The sequence below is a fragment of the Phragmites australis genome, chromosome 11 (assembly GCF_958298935.1).
Source record: "Phragmites australis chromosome 11, lpPhrAust1.1, whole genome shotgun sequence".
Classification (NCBI taxonomy): Eukaryota; Viridiplantae; Streptophyta; class Magnoliopsida; order Poales; family Poaceae; genus Phragmites; species Phragmites australis.
In genome coordinates this window covers 21,591,430-21,615,037 of record NC_084931.1, presented here as the reverse complement: position 1 = coordinate 21,615,037, position 23,608 = coordinate 21,591,430, and the positions used below count along the sequence as shown (strand labels likewise).

At 43.7% G+C, this 23,608-nt stretch overlaps 1 long non-coding RNA gene across 1 annotated transcript; it reads right to left on the bottom strand.

Moving 5' to 3' along the window:
• Nucleotides 1–15,142: 15,142 nt before the first annotated feature.
• Nucleotides 15,143–16,978, bottom strand: LOC133883879 (uncharacterized). The gene is made up of 3 exons (XR_009903023.1): nucleotides 16,853–16,978; nucleotides 16,685–16,738; nucleotides 15,143–15,263 (listed from the first exon to the last, which is right to left on the bottom strand). It is a non-coding gene; the product is annotated as an uncharacterized LOC133883879 (long non-coding RNA).
• Nucleotides 16,979–23,608: the final 6,630 nt, after the last annotated feature.

Here is a 23,608-nt window from a genome sequence, read left to right as displayed (position 1 = left end):
AATACAATCCATGTTTCCAACATACTTCATATAACAAACTCACTAGCACCAAAGCTAATACAATCCAATTCGATCGTAGCCTAATAGTTTACCGTCGGGTCGGACAAGTCCTCCTGTCATGGCCGGATTGCTTGCATATTTTGCACCTACGTAGTCCATCAACAGCATCTGCTGCATCCATGTCACCCTGAAGCCTCGTGGCTCTAGGCCTTCCAGGATCCGTGCGTCTGGCCCTGGGATAAGGTACCCACTTAGGCCCCTCGATTGCTTTGTAGCTGGATCCGATGTTAAATGAACGCATCTTTGGAAGCCATGTGCTCCTCAGTGCATCGATCGTGAAATAGGGTGATACGTATTGTGATCCGTCGTTCCCGCCCATGTCCCTGCAAGCGGCCAAGATATGGGAGCACGGGATATGATGTAGCTTTGGCTTATTGCATGTGCACTTCACCTCGTGAGGACCAATTTGACATTGTTGCACGGTGTCACCCGCACTGTATCCAGAAGTGTACCGACGACGACACATGACCTCAAATTCATTATTGGTCCGGTCGTAGATCCTAGTCCGATGAAAGTGTGCCTTACTCCTCCTTCTGGATAGGATTTCCTCCACCTTATGTGCGAACCGCGTGCTGCACTCCATTGCAGCTATACCACGGTCTCGAAAGTAGTCAGCCGTCCTATAGAATGTGAGCTCAATTATGGCACACAATGGGAGGCCGCGTACACCCTTTAGGACATTGTTGAATGCCTCAGCTATGTTCGTTGTCATAATCGTATACCTATTATAAGATACAACAATTTTAGATACAATTTTTTGCGTAACCAAAAGGAAATTACGATCTTTAAAACGCTATGTTCTCACCTGGAACCGTGAGTATCATGGAATAGGGCCCAACGCTCCGCCGGCTTTCCCGCTATCCACTGGCTAAACGTACCACGCGAACGACTAATGATGGTTTGGCTCCCCACCATTTGCGTCCGTAGATGGTCCTCCTGTGCTTCTTGCTGTGCCATCATCTTACGAGTGGTCTCATTTAACTCTCGCCATATCTCGTTGAACTTCGCCTGCTGGTTCTGAAGACATAACCCTTTGAACCTCTTCACAAGACCCTTGTTGTGATACCTTGAGTAAAGGTTCGCACCTAAGTGTCGCATGCACCATCTTCTCTCCACATCAGGCCACGCAATGGAGGGGTTGTGCTGGCATGCAGCACATCCAATGCATGCAAGAGGCCCTTATTGCGGTCTGATATGATGCAGACTCGTTCCCTATTACCGACCACACGTGTCCTCACCAAGGTAAGGAACCACAACCAACTATCATTGTTCTCACTCTCAACCAATGCATAAGCGAGAGGAATTATCTGATTGTTTGCATCCGCCGCCATCGCTGTCATTAGGTTACCATGGTACTTGCCACTAAGAAATGTGGCATCCACACATACCACCGGTTTGCAATGCCTGAAAGCTTCGATGCATTGGCCAAAGGACCAGAAAAACCTAATGAGGTATTGATCAGTGTTGCTGTATGACCCATCATCCAGCCTGATCGGCTCATCCGCCATGGCCCACTGGGTCCCGGGGTTGGTCATAGCAATCTTCTGCATCAGCCTCGGTGCGTAGTGGTACGAATCTTCGAAACTTCCAAACAACATCTTCAATGCTTTCTGCTTTGCTCGCCACGCGGTGTGGTAATTGATCAGCATACCCGTCTTAGTCTGCACCTCCTCCATAATGGATTTTGGCGACAAACATATGTTTGTGCCAACAAGGGTGATGAGTAGTTGGGCTATGAACCTCGCATCAACCGCGTGGCTCACATTCCTAATAGCCTCTTCGCTGCATGTATGTGGGGTGTGTCTACTCAGCACAAAATAGTTCTCGTGCTTTGGCTTATGGGCTCGTACGAAGTAAGGACAAGTCGGATGCTTCGTACACCTAACCTCATACTCTGTATGGTTAGATCGGGCACACTTGTGGTCCCTTCTTGTGATTACAGCATAGTTACTGATAAAGTGGATGACCTCTTCCCTGTTCCGAAACCGTTGCCCCACCTGGATGTCGCTATTCTGATATCCCCAATTAGATAGGGTGTTATACTCACTGATGGTACAATTTAGCAGCCCAGCACCATGAAAGTACTGGATCGCCGGCACCGGGTCATCATTGTCAGCACCTTCTTCGTCGCCACTACCACCGGCTTCATCCTCCATGCATTGTGCATCTACCTCACCATGGTCCACTTCGGGTCCATCCGTACCCGAAGTGCCCTCCCCGACATTCCCTCCCGCCTCATCATGCATCACATTATGGTCTAATCCTTCCACAGTAGCCACCTCTTCACCATGCACCGGTCGTGATACTATGGTTACGTACACTCCCATTTCAAAGTTCTCCTCTAATGCCTTACGTGAGTACAAGGCCCAAGCGTTGTTCGTTCTCAAATCGAACAACGTATGGACAATGAGCGAGCTGTTTGGTATAGGCCGTGGCCTAACACCCTCTTGGATAACATTGTAGGACTGCTGGTCTAGACACAAAAGGCTCATAACATGTGTTTGTAAGCCTTTTAGATCAATTGGTAGCTCAACCGTACTCTCTACGTGCTGGCAGTTCTGAATGGACACGAGTCTCCCATGCAAAACAGCGGGACGTTCTCCATAATAAATATGGATAGTCATAGCGTCTCTGCTAAACAAACATAAATGACCAAATAACTAATTAGATGTATGTTACATACGTACTCTATTTTAGCTAATGCATTAGCACGGAATAAATACTATACTTGCTGTAATTCCTTTTTTTATTCTAAGTATTACAGTTAATGTTACACTATAGTTGCTTCTGTTGCGAGATAATAGAATATACAAATAGTATACCTACTCTATTTTACCAACTTAATATCGTTTATCTAAATGATTTGAACGATCTACTTGCTCTAATTACATTTTGTAATCTAAATATTACGATTAATATTACACTATAGTTGCTTTTATTGTGCGATCATAAAATATGCAAATATTGTACCTACTCTGTTTTTCCAACTTAATATTACTTATCCAATGTATTCGAGCAGAATAAATACTATATTTGCTCTAATTACATTTTTTATTCTAAGTATTATAGTTAATGTTACACTATAGTTGCTTCTGTTGCGAGATAATAGAATATACAAATAGTATACCTACTCTACTTTACCAACTTAATATCGTTTATCCAATTTATTCGAACTGTTCACTTGCTCTAATTACATTTTCTAATCTAAATATTACGATTACTATTACACTATAGTACCATCTATTATTACAAGATCATAGAATATGCAAATCTTACACCTACTCTATTTTAGCAACTTAATATCTACATGCTATAACTATATTTTCTAATCTAAATATAAGTACATACATAATCTATGATTCAAATAAATATAAGTACTTACTACTAAGGAAGGCTGTCCTGCTGCACCGCAGCTCTTCGGGCTCGACTGCTCACACTAATTTGTTGCTCTGCTCTTCTCTCCTCTCTGCTCTCCTCTCCCTGTTCTCCTCCTTGCTCTTCTCTGCTCGCTGATGCCTCCTTGCTCTTCTCTGCTCGCTGATGCCTCCTTGCTCTCTCCATTTAAAGCCTCACCGAGGAGACAACAACACATGGGTGAGCACATGCGCCATGCAGTTGGCTGCAGCCGGCCAAAAATCGTGGGCACAAAAGGACAAAAGCAAAAAGAAAAGAAAAGAGAAAAGTAAAAAGAACGACGTGACTTGACGTGACAAAAGGGTATTTCGGCACACGGTGTGCCGAATACCAACTGTATTCGGCACACCGTGTGCCGAATATGCTTTTTGGTTGTATTCGGCACACGGTGTGCCGAATACAGTCATTTTCGGCACACCGTGTACCGAAAAATCATTTTTGGCACACCGTGTGCCGAATACATGTGCTAAAATTGTAAATACGAAAAATAGTTGTCCATTTAAGCAAATACGGTCACGTATGTTGTACAAAATCGAATTTTTGCCCTCTAAAGCCAAAAGCGTCCCGAACCACCATTCCCATCGCACCAGAGAACATTTGTCCATTAAAGCCATATATGGAACCCACATGTCGGTGAAATAAAATTACATACATGTGCCTCGGTTGGGTGATTGAGGCGTTATTTACACGTTTTAAATTCATAAAATCCGAAAAACGTTTTTTTACAGTTACAACACATGGGGTGCCATAGGCCAGGAATTGTCTGAAATTCAGCAAAAACGTGAAGCCGGCGTGACGGTATCAATCCAGCAGGATTGACCGACTGAGATTTACAAAAATTTCAGTCACAAGTGATCTTAGGCCCTGTTTGTATACAAAGTCTTGATGGAGTTTTGGAAAAAAAAATGCTATGATTTTGTAAAATACTTTGGTTTGAAAACCTTTGAGGTGTTTGAATATAACAAACCTTGTAGTTTTGAAAATCATAGTATTGCCAAAACTATGATCGTTTTGGAAACTCCACCTAGGATCTCTTTTTTTAAACCGTGGTTTTTATAAAACTGTAATTTTTTAATACCATAGTTTTTATATACTATGACATCCAAACAGGGCCCGTACTTTTCCCGTCTCAAGATGTAAGTCATTTTTTATCCGTGTACTAGTAACGATGCAACGGAAACACACATGGCAGGAATCATTTCTAAATTTGACAAACGATATCAATTTTACTTCACACGAAAGATTAGACCATGATGCCAAAGATAATATATTCACATCCAATATCTATATTAACAAAACATGAAGTTAGAGACAATAATTAGGCTCTTAAGTTTTCATTAAAAATGAATTCAATGCCACATAAGTGGCCTCAATCCCAATTTCACCCAAACAACATCCCCACACACGCAGTGCTCCACCACCACCTTCATACGGTCTCTGAGAAACAAGTTTGTAATGTGCATTGGTTTTCTTGTGATGAGTGATTGACATTGTCATTTATTTGGTTTGATGATCTTCGGTTTTGCATGAGTTTTGATGTGATTTGAATTGATTTGAGATTTCATTTTAGCATATTGATTATGGATTAATTGGAATTGGAGTTGGAGATATGTGTTTGCTTGTCTCATGGTGTGTAGGTGATGGATGCAACTTGGCGGTCGACGGCGGGATGATCGGGGCCATGCGGAGTGCTTGGTGCCAGACGGTCAAGGAGGCGGGGCGGAGTCAAGGGTGATCCTAGCTGAACACGTGGATGTCAAGCAAAGCATTGAAGGCGGATGGAGACGGCGTGTTGACAAAGTCAAGCGAAAGGGAAGCCGGTGCAAGTGACAAGGCCGCCCGAGGGATCGGGAGCAGGAGAGACTTGCCGGCGGTCAGGATCGCATGACAGAGTACACGCGTCGACATCGAAGCGCTTGCTTAAGGTGTAAGCAAGGCGGTGAGTCACGCTTTGAGAAGCGTGCAGGCGGTTTCGCGGTTTGGCCTCAAAACCGTGGGAGGACTGTATGAGTATGTGGCACCATCGCGAAGATTGCGTCGAGGCGAAGCTAAGTCGTGAAGACGCCGCGGCCGTCCGATGAATGGAGAAGAAAATGGACCAAAATGCCCTCGATGGTAGGTAGAAATGCACTACAAGATAGGGGTATTTTGGGAAAAAGCTAGGAAACTTAAGGACCAAGTTTCCTAGGCCTATAAATAGAGGGGTAGGGCTAGAGAGAGCTTTGAACCAGCCACTTGAGCCCCCTTGTGCCACTCATTTGAGAGCCTTAGAGCTAGGTTTTTAGAGGAGAGAAGGATGAGTGCTTAGCCTATGTAATAGGTGAGAGTTTTGAGAGATAAATCTTTGTAATCCGCCTAAAATGGGTCTGACCTCTTTGAGTAATTAAGTTTATATTTTTGCATATGCTTGAATTCCCCTCCTTCTAGTTTCCCTCTATTGGTTCCCTTGCAAGTTTGCAAGTTTTTCGATTTTTGGTTTTGATTTTCGTTTTGGCTTTTGGGCTGAAATTTCAGCACCTTGTGAGATCATTTTTCTTGTTGCTAGAGGTATAAAAACTCACATACGAGCGTATACTCATGGGTCTTGAGTACCCTTGCCTCTAGATCATCAACTTGGAGAGGTTTCTTGCCCGGTGATCTTTTTCTTTTAGCTGCAATATTTCACCTTTGCAGGGTTATTTTTCTTGATGCTAGTAGCTTAAATACTCACATACTCATGTATTTGAGCGGGTCTTAAGTCCCCTTGCCACTAGACTATCATCTTGGAGGATAACCTTGTCCGGTGTCCATCTTATCTAGTTTCTTTGGAAGTTACGAGTTTTTGTGCACAAAGACACATGGAATGGTCCTGAATGGAACCTATGGTTCATATTCCATCCGTGGAGTCATGTTGCCATGGACGTAGTCTTCTTGCTTTGTCTATTTAATTCTTTTGCTTCCACTTGAGCGTTTTGAGGTGCGTTGGGTGAGAAATAGGAAAAGGCCATCTATTTCAAAAGAAATTTGTCGAGACGCCTATTCACCCCCCCCTCTAGTCGCCATTCTCGTTCCTACAATTGGTATCAGAGCCGGTTTGATCACTTGTTGACCTTAACTGGTTTTGTGATCCGTAGGCGACATGGAGAGAAGTGGGAAGATTCTCCTGTTTGATGGCCGTGATTTTTCGTACTGGAAGGTGCGCATGGAGGCTTATCTTCTAAGCCAAGGAAGTGCAATATGGGAAATAGTTGATTCCAACTATGAGATCCCTGCTGCTCGCACGACTCAGGTTCAAATCGAATAGTATGAGGCCAACAATAAGGCCAGAAATATTTTGTTCACAAGCCTGAGTCGGAATGAGTTTGATAGGATTCAGCACCTCCGTACAGCCCGGGAGATCTGGTCTACTCTGAGTCTTTCATGAAGGCACTAATCAGATTAAGGCCAGACGCCAAAGCACATACAACCAAGAATACCAAATGTTTGTGCAAGGCCCCGGAGAGTCTTTGGATGCAATGTTTGCTCGCTTTGATGGGATTGTTAGCAATCTTCGATCAACTGGTGTTTTGCCCTATTCTGACCACGAGAGAGCGATCAAGCTTCTCTATGCTCTTGACCGTAGCATATGGGAAGTGAAGATCTCGAGCATTGAAGAGTCTCCAAGTTACGACATGTTGACTTGTGATGAGCTCTTCAGCAAGCTCAAGTCCATCGAGATAGCCAAGGCGGTTCAAATTAGTCTCGAAAACCCCCTGTCTCAGAACATGGCGTTGGTTTCCGGATCTGGTGGTGGCAATCAGTTTGCAGCTGGATTTTCTTGTGCTAACACTTCATCGAGTGGATTTGCTTTGTCTTCCTTGGTTTCTGTTACAGAGGAGCAGGTGGACGCGCTGGATGATGAAGACCTTGCGCTGATTGTGAAAAAGTTCACCCGCTTCTACAACAACCACCGAGACCGAAGGAGGGGTGGTTCTCATGCCTGCTTTGAGTGTGGTGACACTACCCACTTCAAGGCGGACTGCCCCAAGCTCAAGAAGAGGGAGGACGGCGACCACGACTACAACAAGCACAAGAAGAAGAACAAGAAGCCCTTCTTCAAGAAGAACCGCGACAAGATGGCCAAGAAGGCGGCCAAGGCGGCTTCTAGAGCGTTCGTGGCGGCTCTCAGTGACATCGACACTTCTTCTAGCGAGGAGGATAGCTCGGAGGAGGATGAACCGCAAGCAAAGAACAAGAAGAAGGCCAAGGACTTCACCGGCCTCTGCTTCATGGCGGATGACCACAATGACTACAGCGACCCCGAGCTGGATCCCTCTGAGGTATTGCCTTCCTACGATCAACTTTCCATCCAAGTAGATACTTTGAATGATGCTCTCGTTAGCCAGGATAGGTTACTTAAGAAAGCTGTGCGTGAGTTGAAGGATCTTAGGCCTAAGTATGAATCTGCCTCTGCTGAACTTGCATTACTTAGGTCTAGACCGGATGTTGAGGAGTGTGAGAGTTGCCTGATTGTCATGGCTAAACTTGCCGAGCTTCGTAATGTGCATGCTCAAGTCGCCAGTCGGCTTGAGAGTGCCGAGAAGAAGCTCCTTGAGGAGGAGTCTAAGTCTACTCTCTTAGGTGCTTGTATAGATTGCCCTTTGCTTGCAAAGGATGTTGATCTGAAAGACAAGCGCCTGAAGGAGCTAGAGTCTAGATTGGAGAGTGCTGGGAGTTCTAAGGATGTGCAGCCGAATTGTTCCACCTGCACCATCTTTCAGGACAAACTCAGCTGGGTTAGAGGGCAAGTTCAAAAGCTTCTGACTGAGAATGAGTATCTCCTTTCTCTGGTGGAGAAGTGTTCAGAGGGCAAAGGGAAAATGAATTTGATCTTAGACAATACCAAGATGTGTGCTGACAAGGCGGGTCTAGCTCTTGGGTTGGGTTTTGAGAGAGTGGCTTACAATAGGGAGAGTAAGACTGTGTTCACCACACCTACTACCCTAGATGCTGAGAAGTCCAAAATTAATACCACACCACAACCCATCAAGAAACCAATTCCACAACCCACAAAGAAGAAGCCCGCACCACAATCCAAGAGAGCTCCACAACCTAAGATGAGAGGGTCTGTAAGAGAGCCCCGAGTGACCGACAATCGAGTTCCCAAGAGACGCTACCACTGCACCTACTGCCAGAGAGATGGTCACTTGGTTGGGTTTTGTTTTCGCCGTAGGAGAGATGAGCGGCGTGAGTGGGAATGGAGCACCCGGGACATGTACCGCCCCTCTGTTGATGTACATGAGTCTTTTCCTCGCTTCCACTCACGAGTCCCTAGCGCTTTTCAGTCTTTTCCTAAAGGTGTTGCCCGGCGTGGATTTTACCATAACTCATATGGTTTTGGTCCTCGTATAAGAGGCTTTGAGTCCAAGCGCTTTGACGGACCACGTTTTCCTCATCGTGGTACTCGCCCCCAACGTGTTGGTGTTGAGTTACCTACTATTTCTGCTTCAGGACGGATGACCCAGTACTGGATTCCTAGGAGGTTTTTGACTAACCCCAGTACTGAGCCATCCACCTTCTATTCTTCTCATGTGTAGATGGCAGGCGGAGGCCTGGAGAACAAGTGGCTCATCGACTCTAGTTGTTCGCGCCACATGACCGGAGATTCATCATGGTTCTCCAGCCTCACTCCTGTGAAGTGACACGAGTATATCACATTCGGGGATGATCGGAAAGGAAGGGTGAAAGCCAAAGGTATGATAAGGGTGAATGAGAGTTTCACTCTTAAAGATGTGGCTTTGGTGGAGCATCTGGGATACAATCTTCTCTCTGTATCTCAGTTGCTAGATGAGGACTTGGAAGTGCGTTTCAAACGCAATACTTCTCGGGTTCTTGATACTTCTGGCGCTTTAATTTGCAAGATTTCTCGAGTTGGGAGAGTTTTTGGAGCTAATTTTTTTGAGTTTTCTAGTTCTTCTCGGTGTTTACTTGCTCAACCTTCTTCTGAGCTTTGGATGTGGCATAGAAGACTAGGGCATATGAGCTTTGATTTGCTTACTCGTTTGAGTGCCCTAGGCTTGATCCGAGGATTGCCCAAGCTCAAGTTTGAGAAGAACCTTGTGTGTGCTCCTTGTCGGCATGGCAAGATGGTTGCCACTCCTCACCCACCAGTCAATCTGGTGATGACTGAACAATCGGGAGAACTTCTCCATATGGACACTGTTGGTCCTTCTCATGTTCGTTCGGCGGGTGGGAAGTGGTATGTTCTTGTCATTGTTGATGATTTCTCTCGTTACTCTTGGGTCTTCTTTCTTGTGAGCAAGGATGAAGTATTTTCACACTTTCGGAGCTTAGCTTTGAGATTGTTCACAGAACTTCCTGGTGCATTGAAAGCAATTCGCAGTGATAATGGCACCGAGTTCAAGAACTATCTCTTTGATGCTTTTTGCCTTAAACCTTGCATTGAACATCAATTTTCTGCCCCACGCGTTCCTCAGCAGAATGGCGTGGTTGAGAGAAAGAACAGGACTTTGGTGGAGATGGCTAGGACGATGCTCGATGAGCATAGGACTCCTAGGAAGTTTTGGGCTGAGGCCATTAGCACAGCGTGCTACATCTCTAATCGGATTTTCTTGCGCTCGATCTTAAATTTGACTTCTTATGAGTTGCGCTTTGGGAGGAAGCCGAAGGTTTCACATTTGAGAATTTTCGGCTGTCGTTGCTTCATCCTAAAGCGTGGCAATCTTGACAAGTTCGAGTCGCGTTCTTCCGATAGTATTTTCTTGGGGTATTCTCTTCATGGTCATTCTTAAAGGGTTTATAATCTTGACACTAACACCATCATGGAATCCTGTGATGTGACTTTTGATGAATCAACCCCCTGTGCTAGTTCTGCCTTTGAGTATGCATGTGATCAGGAGATGAGCGAGAGCATTTTTGTAGATGGCGATCTTCCAGCTTTCGGTGATGACGAGGATGATCCACTACTTCCCTCGACCACACCAGCTCCAAGGTTTGTTCCTGCTTCTTCTACTCCAGCAGAGGGTCCTACAGCCTCTACTTCCACTTCGGCTGCTCTCGAGCCTGCACCCACACAGGTTGAGGGGGAGTTCACCTCTAGGCGTGAGGCCCCTCAACACATTCAGCGGCGACACCTTCCACACATGATGATCAGAGATCTTGAGACGAGGGTAACGAGGTCCAAGTCTGTTTCTCATGCTCATTTTACTGATTCTGCATTCGTTGCTTCTTTTGAGCCCCATGATGTTGGACATGCTTTATCTGATTCAAGTTGGGTCAATGCCATGCATGAAGAGCTTGAAAACTTTGAGAGAAACCAAGTCTGGGTCCTTGTAGAGCCACCCCCTAATGTTCACACCATAGGCACCAAATGGGTTTTCAAAAACAAACAAGGGGAGGATGGGTCTGTAGTGAGAAACAAGACTAGACTAGTGGCTCAGGGTTTCACTCAGGTAGAGGGGATAGACTTTGGAGAAACCTTTGCACCAGTAGCTAGACTAGAAGCCATTAGAATCCTTCTTACTTTTGCGACATCCCGAGGTTTTAAGTTGTATCAAATGGATGTTAAGAGTGCTTTTCTAAATGGCTTCATAGAGGAAGAGGTCTATGTCAAGCAACCCCCAGGCTTTGAGTACCCCAAATACCCACATAGAGTATACAAGCTTCAGAAAGCTTTGTATGGGCTTAAACAAGCACCTAGGGCTTGGTATGATAGGCTTAGGTCTTTCTTGCTAGGGCATGGGTATGTGATGGGGTCAGCTGATAAAACTTTGTTCACTTTTAGGCATGGCAATGATTTCTTACTTGTTCAGATTTACGTGGATGAGATCATTTTTGGTGGCTCTTCTCATGCACTTGTGGCCAAGTTTGCAGAAACTATGAGCAGGGAATTCGAGATGTCGATGATGGGTGAGCTCAACTTCTTCTTTGGGTTGCAAATCAAGCAATGCAAACAAGGTACATTCGTCCACCAGACGAAGTACACCAAGGATTTGCTGAAGAAGTTTGACATGAGCGATGCAAAGCCATTGGCGTCACCGATGGCTACCTCGACAGTGCTTGATCCCGATGAAGATGGTGAGGAGGTGGACCAGCGGGAGTACAGGAGCATAATTGGCTCCCTTCTGTACCTGACGGTAACAAGACCCGACATCCACTTCGCCGTTTGCTTGTGTGCTCGCTTCCAGGCTTCACCGAGGACGTCTCACCGCCAAGCGGTGAAGCACATTCTAAGGTATCTCAAGCACACTCTCGAGTTTGGGCTTTGGTTTTCTGCTTCCTCTTCGCTTTCTCTTCGAGGTTTTTCGGATGCGGATTTTGCTGGCTGTCGAATTGACAGGAAGGGTACCTCTGGTACTTGTCATTTCTTGGGTACTTCTCTTGTGTGTTGGTCTTCTCGCAAGCAGTCTAGCGTTGCACATTCTACTGCTGAAGCTGAATATGTAGCTACTGCTAGCTGTTGCTCACAGATTTTGTGGATGGTTGCTACCTTGAGGGATTTTGGGTTAAATTTCAAGAGTGTGCCACTTTTGTGTGACAACACCAGTGCTATAAGCTTAGCCAATAACCCAGTTCAACACTCCAGAACCAAACACATAGATGTGAGATTTCACTTTCTGAGAGACCATAATGAGAAGGGAGACATTGAGTTGAGCTACATAGATACCCAACACCAGCTAGCCGATATCTTTACCAAGCCTCTAGATGCAACAAGGTTTGCCTTTCTGAGGGGAGAGCTTGGTGTGTGTCATCCCTATGGTATTGTGTGAGGGGGAGTTGCCTTGGTACATACTCTATCTTACTTTTATTGCATTTGGATTGCATAGCATTTTGTAATATAATCATGTTAGCAAGCTTCACTTATATGTTCTTTGCACTTTCTTGTACTAGTTGTGAATTTGTGCTAAGTGTAGTGGATGTATAACAATTTGTGCAAACTTAGTCTCTTACTGAAACATGGCATAAAATCTGTTGAGCAAGCTTGTCTTTTCTAAAGAATCAACTTGAAATATGAACATGATCTCTTGTCACCCTTGAGTATTTGCTTTAGCTTAATGAGTGCTTAAATTAGGGCTAGTTTTGTGAAAAGCTTGTGCTAGGCCGCTTTGTTCAGTTCAGCGGACTGGGGGTCTTTGACCTTTGTCTATGTAAATGTTTATCCCATGATTAACCCTTGGGAGAGCATGTGCTCTTTTGTGTCGCAAAGACATAACTTGTTTTGGCTTTGTGAAAAATTGCACATCTTGAAATTTTATGTTGAGTTAATAAAATGAATGATCAAGTTTTGAGCTAAAATTGAATCCAATACGGTGGCTTAAGGCTTCATGTGGTTTGCCAAAGAAGTGAACCCATGGTTGCTTAAAACTCACTTGATGATAGTTAAATGATCAATGAGAAAGTTAACTTGTACTTTTTAATGTGCTAAGAATGTTCTTTTTCATGTTGTCAAACTAAGGCTTGGATTGATATGTGGGTGTTTGCATAGCCCGTCGGGTTGAACTTGGTTGCCTAGTTTGAACTTGACGTAACACTAGTTTCTCTAATCTTTGCACTGATCATGAAACTGTGGATACTTTTGTGGTGACATCTTTTGGATAATTGAACAACATGATCAAAACTTGCTTTACTCCCGGTGCTTGTGTCATGAACTCTTTTCGAGACTTTGTGCGCCTATGAGTTATATTGTTTACTTCTCATAGTGCTTTGACATCTCTAGTTCTTGCAAGTGCTTTGTGATCTATATGTGAAGCTTTGTAGGCTTGCATTTTATTTGCACATCTTTTGCATAGTCTGTGATCCTTGATGTTTGCATTGCCAAAGGGGGAGAAAAGATGCCTAAAAGATATTATGCTCAAATATTCAACAAGGGATGTGTTTTGGGTTTTTGAGTTTTTCTTGCTCTTTTGAGGTTTTTGGCTCGACTTTACTGCTCTTAGGGCTTTTGCAACCTTTCTTATGCCAAGTGATATATTTTGCTCTTTCTCGAGTTTTTGGTCACTTGGATGAGCTTATCTTGTTTTAATTTCTTCAAACCAAAATCTTTGTGCTTTGAGGGTTGTCAATGCACTCATCAAGGGGGAGATTGAGAAACTAAGTTGTAATGTGCATTGGTTTTCTTGTGATGAGTGATTGACATTGTCATTTATTTGGTTTGATGATCTTCGGTTTTGCATGAGTTTTGATGTGATTTGAATTGATTTGAGATTTCATTTTAGCATATTGATTATGGACTAATTGGAATTGGAGTTGGAGATATGTGTTTGCTTGTCTCATGGTGTGTAGGTGATGGATGCAACTTGGCGGTCGACGGCGGGATGATCGGGGCCATGCGGAGTGCTTGGTGCCAGACGGTCAAGGAGGCCGGGCGGAGTCAAGGGTGATCCTAGCTGAACACGTGGAGGACAAGCAAAGCATTGAAAGCGGATGTAGACGACGTGTTGACAAAGTCAAGCGAAAGGGAAGCCGGTACAAGTGACAAGGCGACCCGAGGGATCGGGAGCAGGAGAGACTTGCCGGCGGTTAGGATCGCATGACGGAGTACACGCGTCGACATCGAAGCGCTTGCTTAAGGTGTAAGCAAGGCGGTGAGTCACGCTTTGAGAAGCGTGCAGGCGGTTTCGCGGTTTGGCCTCAAAACTGTGGGAGGACTGTATGAGTATGTGGCACCATCGCGAAGCTTGCGTTGAGGCGAAGCTAAGTTGTGAAGGCGCCGCGACCGTCCGATGAATGGAGAAGAAAATGGACCAAAATGCCCTCGGTGGTAGGTAGAAGTGCACTACAAGAGAGGAGTATTTTGGGGAAAAGCTAGGAAACTTAAGGACCAAGTTTCCTAGGCCTATAAATAGAGGGGTAGGGCTAGAGAGAGCTTTGAACCAGCCACTTGAGCCCCCTTGTGCCACTCATTTGAGAGCCTTAGAGCTAGATTTTTAGAGGAGAGAAGGATGAGTGCTTAGCCTATGTAATAGGTGAGAGTTTTGAGAGATAAATCTTTATAATCCGCCTAAAATAGGTCTGATCTCTTTGAGTAATTAAGTTTATATTTTTGCATATACTTGAATTCCCCTCCTTCTAGTTTCCCTCTATTGGTTCCCTTGCAAGTTTGCAAGTTTTTCGATTTTTGGTTTTGATTTTCGTTTTGGCTTTTGGGCTGAAATTTCAGCACCTTGTGAGATCATTTTTCTTGTTGCTAGAGGCATAAAAACTCACATACGAGTGTATGCTCATGGGTCTTGAGTACCCTTGCCTCTAGATCATCAACTTGGAGAGGTTTCTTGCCCGGTGATCTTTTTCTTTTAGCTGCAAAATTTCACCTTTGCAGGGTTATTTTTCTTGATGCTAGTGGCTTAAATACTCACATACTCATGTATTTGAGCGGGTCTTAAGTCCCCTTGCCACTAGACTATCATCTTGGAGGATAACCTTGTCCGGTGCCCATCTTATCTAGTTTCTTTGGAAGTTACGAGTTTTTGTGCACAAAGACACATGGAATGGTCTTGAATGGAACCTATGGTTCATATTCCATCTGTGGAGTCATGTTGCCATGGATGTAGTCTTCTTGCTTTGTCTCTTTAATTCTTTTGCTTCCGCTTGAGCGTTTTGAGATACGTTGAGTGAGAAATAGGAAAATGCCATCTATTTCGAAAGAAATTTATCGAGGCGCCTATTCACCCCCCTCTACTCGCCGTTCTCGTTCCTACAGTCTCCAACATTACTCCAGTCCTCCCGCCGATATTTCTTAGCCACCACGCGCACCCCGCCATCGTTCATTGGCTAGTCTAGGTGTCTACACCACGCACACCCTGCCATCGTTCCTACAGGTCAAGAATAAAATAAAAAGAATAGCACAAATAAAAAATACTCTCTTTTTTTTGCCTAACCCCGGCCTGTGACAAAGTGTGCTCAACATAACTCACTCTTAGCACAATATTTCATAAAAGATAATACAAGCTAGTATTTTCAATTCTAAAGCCATGTCAATTTTTCTACAATCAGAACCAAACGAACTCAACCATGACGCTCAAAATACATGCTTGGTTTGGGTCCAAACCAACCTTGCCTCAATTCGGCTAGCCCCAAGAGTTGGCACTCAACCGGATGTTTGACAAAATTATGACAAGCAAAATTTTGGCAGTGTAAGTTTGGGCACAAATCAACAAGCACTTTACTTCTCTTCACAGTGATCTGATAAAAAAAAATCCTACATATCAAAGGGTTCAGCTACACGTTGAAGAAAAACCCCAATAAATTCGTAACATAAGCAATATGTCAAGGTACAAAGAAAAAAACATTTTGGAAACTTCAGAAAACACCCTGTTATCCACCGCTTGTGCAAGCCCCCGTCAATTCCTTTGAGTTTCGGTCTTGCGACCGTACTCCGGTTAACAACACCACAACAGGTGATTTATTGTGACCCTTCAGCTTTTATATTTGAGAAAGTTCTACATTCATTCTAACAATTGCATCACATAAATACCGTTCCCACGCTTGGACATGAGTACATGACAATGCCTAGGACCCAGCCCCCTAGCATCTTCCCTAAAATAGTGCCCCAAGTGAAAATTAACTTCACAGATTGCCTGAGATTTATATTAGTAGATAGAGACGACGGACGACAAAACTCTTATTTTATATTAGTAGAGAAGAGAGATACCTTTTATCAACCAGCAGTTGCTTGTCTCTCTTATTGGTGCATGTCTTTCTATCGGCAATATCCTAATGTAAAGATTAGATAAATCATTAGTTTTTCTCAGCATGAACTTAGTAACTTAAACACTAAGTTTGATAGTCAAGGCACAATACCATTCCCACCTTCCACTTAATGGAGGTAGCCCTTTACTGAGATCGTTCCGTTTTTTACTCATAGAATACATCTTTGTAAGTTTTCTATCTTCAAAATATGGATTGGAAGAAAATGTCTGGTAGTTCAAGATCAAAAGATATTAAAAGCATTAAAAAACCAAAAAGGAATTAGAGCTTGCATGTGCAAAAGAAGCTTAATTACGAGAGTAGTAGAGCAGCCTGATTTCATTTCTTCATATTCATCAACATATAAAGACACCAAGTGTTTAAAAATCTACAACAGAGCAAACATACTAAGTGAGTGAGTAAAGATACTTAAATTTGCCGATTGGTTTCGTAGACTTTCACAGCATATATATGTATTAAATGTATCACTCCCTGCTAATTTTAGTATAAATGTCCAAAATGTTTAAAGCATGTCAAATGAAGGTACCTGTTGATTATCCTCAGTTAGAAGTTCACCAAGCATAGGATGGATAAGGAACTTCTGAGTAACGCAATACACAACAATAGCACAATTACTACTTAAAAGATGACCCCATAAGCACTGTCAGTAAATAAAAGCATGAGATATAAACCATTATAGATATATATTACAAACCGTTGTCAGCCAAAAGTCTGGAATTTTCTGGATAATTTCATTGCGTGCCAAACATAAACTGGCCTTCGAATTTCATTGTATTTTTGTTGCGCCTCCAAAACTTTATCTCTTGCTTCCTCGTTAACCTGTAGTCAATTGATGCTATGAGAAACAACCTACTCTTAGAATATGAAATAGCCTACATTTAAAATGCAAGTGAGTATTTTCTCATTTCAAAGAAGAAAATCCCGCAAAGTTGTGTTAAATGATTTAGCCACTCGTTCCGTGCATGGGAGAAATTTAGCTGCAGTCAAGCTATGCAAGCGTGTACAATGCACTGGCATAAGCTCACAAGCAATTGAACTGTGAATTCAGAGCGTGCTGACACTAAAAACATGGGTACATGCCTGCTGATCCATGCTGCATCACAGCGGAACCATATCAGAAATCATCAAACCAGCACTGAAACCTCTTCTAAATTTCACGCGGCAACGGCTTTGAAGACCAACATAAGATCATCTTCAATCATATTCCCTTCATTTCGTTGTGCGCACCCCCTCCTCGGTGTTGTCAGTCGAGTAAATTAAGCAAACGGAAGCCAGATCTGGTGATCACATTCCAGGATCCGTTGGGTCGAAGGTGCCGTCGAACACGGTGCCGCTACGAATTTGCCGTCAAGCTTCTGCAAACACTGGGCCACCGTGAATCTGTCGTGGGTGGCCGTCGAACCGCGTGTCGCCGGCCATCGCTGGGTAGGAGGGGACGTCGAACAGGGTGCCGTCGTGGGTGGCCGTGGTTGGGGACAAGGAGGAGTTGGGTCAGGCAGTTGTAGACCGTGAGGAATTGAGTTAGACAGTTACAGATTGTGCGGTTTTAAAAAGTTAGTTAGTTTTTTTATTATACATTAGGTTTTTGGTGGTTTTTTACCAAGGGGAAGGGTGGGAGTGGGGCACCATGACATAGCAACTAACTCTTGCTTTATATAGTAGAGATTGGTCAGATGTTTTAAGTTGTGGCCATTAATACATTCAGTATTACTAGGCCAATCATGAACAAAATATATTAACATATATTGTTTTCCTATTGAAATAGTGATCTTGCTATTTATTTGTTGACAGATTTCTTGCTTCTAAATCTGTCTAATTTGTGAGCCTCTAAATTGCTTTGGTAGTTGTGCGTTATTTGATAATTTTCTGATGGATTTTTTCTGCTATCAGGTTTTGATATGCACCTGCAACACGTTGAGGAGGTTGGAGAGAGCCGAATAGTTTTGATATTCTTGATTTATTGTGATCAACATCTGATTCATGACATCTTGTTACTGCAAATCTAGAACAATAAATTAAACTCAGTATGTTGTACATATTAGGAATGTAATTGAACTTAATTCATGAATTTACTCATTGAAATATTAACCCTTTGTTAATTAGGATATGCCTGATCATAAGTAAGCATATAAGAGTTTGAAATTGGTTAGCAATTACATATAATTTTTATGTTGTATTGACTGTCTATGTCTTTTATGTCGCTCTTTATTTTATCTATTTATATATATCTCTTTATTTATCCTAATTATTTCTTTCTCTATCTCTCTTGTCTCTATCTCTCTCTTATTATATCACTATGTGTCTCTTTCTATTTGCTCTCTCTCCTTTTGCTATTTCTCTATCTTACTCTATCTCACGTTATGTATTTCTCTCTCTCCCTCTCTTAATTTCTCTCTCATTTTGTCTCTATTTATCTCTCTCTATCTTTATCTTTCTCTGCCCGTCTCTTAATTTCTCTCTCATTTCATCTCTATTTCTCTCTCTACCTTTTTCTTAGTATTTCTTTCTCTCTCCATCCCTCTCTATTTATATATCTATATGTCTATCTTGTATCTTTGTATATGTTACTCTATCTCTAAAATAGATCTGTTTGTATCTCCCTTGCATATTTTTTTTGCCTCTTTTTTACATGATTAAATTACTGAAGCAAGTAATTGGGGTATTTGGTTATCATGCTTGTAGTCATAAACAAGCTATTCTACAACATAATGATTTCATAATTTTTTCAACCATCATTTTACATGTCTTTTTATAACATGATGCTATATTTTAAACCTATGGGTGAGCGGTAATTCTTATTCTGTTGTGTGGTTGTTGGGCTGATGGGAGCCCATATCAATTTTTTGGTATTTTTTTTGGGTTATTTTGCTTCTGTTTTGCAGTTTTGGAATATTTGCAAGTTTTTTCGTACTTGTTTCTTTGGTTAGGCCTGTTTGTGGATTTTGGGCTTTTTTTCTGAACCGTTTGCGGAAGCAAAAGAATTAGAGAGACAAAGCAATAAGACTAGTTCCATGGCAACATGACTCTACGGATGGAATATGAACCATAAGTTCCATTCAAAGCCATTCTATGTGTCTTTGTGCATAAAAACTCGCAACTTCCAAAGAAACTAGAGAAGATAACACCGGACAAGGTTATCCTCCAAGATGATAGTCTAGTGGCAAGGGGACTCAAGACCCGCTCAAATACATGAGTATGTGAGTGTTTAAGCCACTAGCATAAAGAAAAATAACCCTGCAAAAGTGAAAAACTGCAGTTCAAAGAAAAGATCTCTGGGCAAGGAACCTCTCCATGTTGATGATCTAGAGGCAAGGGTACTCAAGACCCATGAGCATACACTCGTATGTGAGTTTTTATGCCTCTAGCAACAAGAAGAATGATTTCACAAGGTGTTGAAATTTTAGCCCAAAAACCAAAACGAAAATTAAAACCGAAAACTAAAAAATTTGCAAACTTGCAAGGGAACCGATAGAGGGAAACTAGAATAAGGGGAATTCAAGAATATACAAAAATATAAACTTAATTACTCAAAGATGTCAGCCTTATTTTAGACGGATTACAAAGATTTATCTCTCAAAACTCTCACCTATTACATAGGCTAAGCTTATCCTTCTCTCCTATAAAATCCTAGCTTTAAGGCTCTCAAATGGGTGGCACAAGGGGGCTTAAGTGGCTAGTTCAAAGCTCTCTCTAGCCCTACCCCTCTATTTATAGGCCTAGGAAGGCCCTTAAGTTTTCTAGTTTTTCTCCAAAATACTCTATCTTGTAGTGCATTTCTACCTACCACCGATGGCATTTTGGTCCATTTTCTTCTCCATTCATTGGAAGGTTGCGGTATCTTCACAACTTAGCTTCGTCTCGACGCAAGCTTTGCGATGGTGCCACATACTCCTCTAATCCTCCCACGATTTTGAGACCAAACCGCGAAACCGCATGCACGCTTCTCAAAACGTGACTCACCGCCTTGCTTACACCTTAAGCAAGTACTTCGATGTCGACGCGTGTACTCTGTCATGCGATCCTGACTGCCGGCAAGTCTCTCCCGCTCCTAATCCCTCGGGTCGCCTTGTCATTTGCACTGGCGTCACCTTCGCTTGACTTTGTTAACACGTCGTCTCCACCGCCTTCAATGCTTTGCTTGACCTCCACGTGTTCAATTAGGATCATCCTTGACTCCGTCCGGCCTTCTTGATCGTCTGGCATCAAGCACTCCGCTTGGCCCCGATCATCCTACCGTCGACCGTCAAATTGCATCCATCACCTGAACACTATGAGACAAGCAAACACATATCTCCAACTCCAATTCCAATTAGTCCATAATCATTATGCTTAATAAAATATCAAATCAATTCGAATCACATCAAAGCTCAGGCAAAATCGAAAAAATCATCAAACTAAATAAATGACAATATCAATCACTCATCGTAAAAAAACCAATATACATTACAATTTGGTTTCTCATAAAATATATCACTAGACAGGCTAGACAGTTTCTTAAAATATTATAACAATTACAAGATAAATTGCTCTAGATCGTAGCCCTCTGGTACTTTAGATAGTGCCTCAGCAAGTGCTCTATTGTGAAGCTATCGTGTCGAACAGCTCGTCGCCCAAACCGTCGGTGTCGAGGTCGAAGAACACTACGATCATGCCGGGGGCTCTGCCCGGGTGGTCGTCGACGGAGTGGAACGCCCACACCTCCCTGGACAGCTCCTTGCGCAGCTCCGCGATGTCGAGCACCGCGTTGTTGTCCCCCCGACCCCCGTAAAGCGCTCGTACTCCACGCCCCAGCCAGGCGGTAGCAGCAATAAGCTTGTACTCGTAACCAATTTGTGCTTTGGGATTTTTTTTATATTTCTAGCCGATTTAAATATAGTATTTTAATAGTAACACCTCTCTAACTAAATTTTCGATAGGTATTGGCTTGACAGACCCGTTTTGCCATGTCATGGGCTCTGACGTGACAAAAGGGCTACATGTTGAAAATTTAGTTGAGAATGAGTTATTAATATAACATTATATTTAATTTAAATCGGCTAAGAAATAAAAAAAATCGTGCAAGTTGCTTGGCTCCTGCCCTGTCCGTGTGACCTTCCTGAAACAAGGTAATAAGTTGAGCTGCAGTGTACCGCACATCAAAGCATTGTTGGTTCTCTTTCTGCAAAACGGGTAAAAAAATCCGTGAACAAAAGCCAATTTAACTCTCACGATAGCAGAGGCATTATCCAATACAGTCCGATCTGTTCACCCATGCCACCAAATTACTCCACCTAATCATAAATAAATATCATTTTAAGTAACGTATAGTTATTATTTTTAAACTTTAATAACAAATTACTCTTTATGTATTAAGTTTGAATATTTGAAAATAATATAGACAGATTTTTCTTAAAAAATAATTTCATAATAGTATAACTATGTTATATTTATAAATATATTACACCAAAAAATAGTAGTTAAATATACGTCTTAATGTATAAAATAATATTTATTTATAATTGAAGAGAGTAGTGACTAAGAGCTTGGTTGTGGAGTGATAACATGGTTGTTTACTACTCCTACCTTTGATCATTGACTGAGCCCTTCAAAAATTTCAACGGGGGCAGTCTACGTGGTCAATTGCCAAGACTCAAATTGCATCCAATAATTTGCTTTAAATTGAAATAATTATTGCCGATCAACACGACAAAGTTAAATGATACATTAAAAAACTATCTATCTTTTACATCAGAAAACAATTATCTGGAGTAATTAACAAGGTCTCCTGCCTACATCGTCCTGATCGACGGATTCGCATTCAGTGCGGGCGGGGGCAGAAGCTGCACTTGGGCTGCATATCATCTCTCTTGACGATGAGCAAGTGCAGAGGGCTTTCGTCACACAAGTTGACACCGAAGTTGCGGAACGCGCGCTGCTTGAATGCCCAGATCTCCACCACGTCCTTCTCCTTGAAGCTGCACCATCGGATGAAGTCGAGGTACCCTTCCCCTTTGACGATCGTGCCGCGGCTGCTCTCCCACCGCGAGAGCCGCAGCTCCCAGCTGGCGCCGGCGGCGAGGCCCACCAGCTTCACGGGCAGCCCTCCGTGCACCTTCCCCTGCTTCTTCTTCCTTTTCCTCCCCACCTGCTCCCCAACATTCTCGGCGGTGCCGTTCACAGGCTCCGGCTCGGCCTGCCGCCTCGGCTTCGGGGGTGGATCGTGGAGCAGGTTGGCGGAGTCGAGCTCCTCGGGGGTCAGGATCGGGCGGAGGCGGCGCAGCACGCCGTCGGTCGGGATGCGGAACCGGTTCTGGTGCGCGTCGAGGTCGGTGCCCGTCACGGTCTTCTCGGCGATGAAGTTCACCGGGAGGTCGGCCCGGAGCTTCAGCGCCGGGAGGATATGCTTGCGCAGGCATGGCGGCTCCTCTCCGATGGGCCACGGCGCCGGCGCCTGCGGGAGCTGGGGCGCGATGGCTGACAGGGGAACGGCGCTTATGGGCTCGAAGTCGCCGAACGGTGGCACCACGCTGTACGGGACCATTGCCCCGGCGTCCGCCGATGGGCCCGGCCGCCCCCGCTTTGCGGCGCGCTGTCTCGCGGCGGTGTCGGGGCCGTAGACAACCATCGCGAGAGGCTGCTCGTCCATCGACTTCGCGGGAGCAGAGAACGCAGAACGACGAGTTCTTTTCTCCTTCGCCTTGCACGCTTGCGGTAACCTGTTTGGACGTCGGCGCTTGGCTTGAGATCTGAGAATGCATGGGGGAGCCGCGCGCTGTGTATTTATTTGGCGAGACCAGGCCATGCATCTGACGCCGAATCGAACTGGGAGTCTTACCTACGATTGGCTCCGAACTCGGTCGGGGTCCTACCGTGGCCATTGACAGGCGCAGCAGCTGTCGCAGTAGCCCGTCTCCGTCTCGGAACAGGCTGAGGAATGCGTGTCCGATACAGTTTTGGAAAGAAATCCGTGTCCGGTGGCAGTTGTTTTGGAAAGAAATAATCCGCGTCCGACTGACGCCAGAAAACTCTGGTAGCGTGGACGCGCAGGCGCAGCGGCGCTGGTGGACGAATTGAAGCCACGATCGGGAGAAGGGGGAGTTAGTCAGGAATGTGCAATGTTTAGTTTCATCAGAGAAGCACCACAGGTGCAAATATTCAGAGTTCTGAGTTCAGACAGAGACTTAACTGTTGAACCGGTATGAAGCATTTTTAGTCGTTGATGCGTGATCCTAGGATGATCTAGGAGGCAGGAGAGTTCAAAGCGGTCGGTGATGGGTAGTGATTTATTCATTAACAAAAGTTTCTTCAAAATTTAGTCCTCCTACATATGTAAAACCTTAAGCTGCAAGTCTAACTTTGTTTCTAACAACAACATCATTCTCACTTTGTTTATTTTTAAAAATCTATTTAGTACCGATAAATGTATGACTCGAAGGAGGTGCAACAAGTTTCCATACTCTGTTGCGTTCAA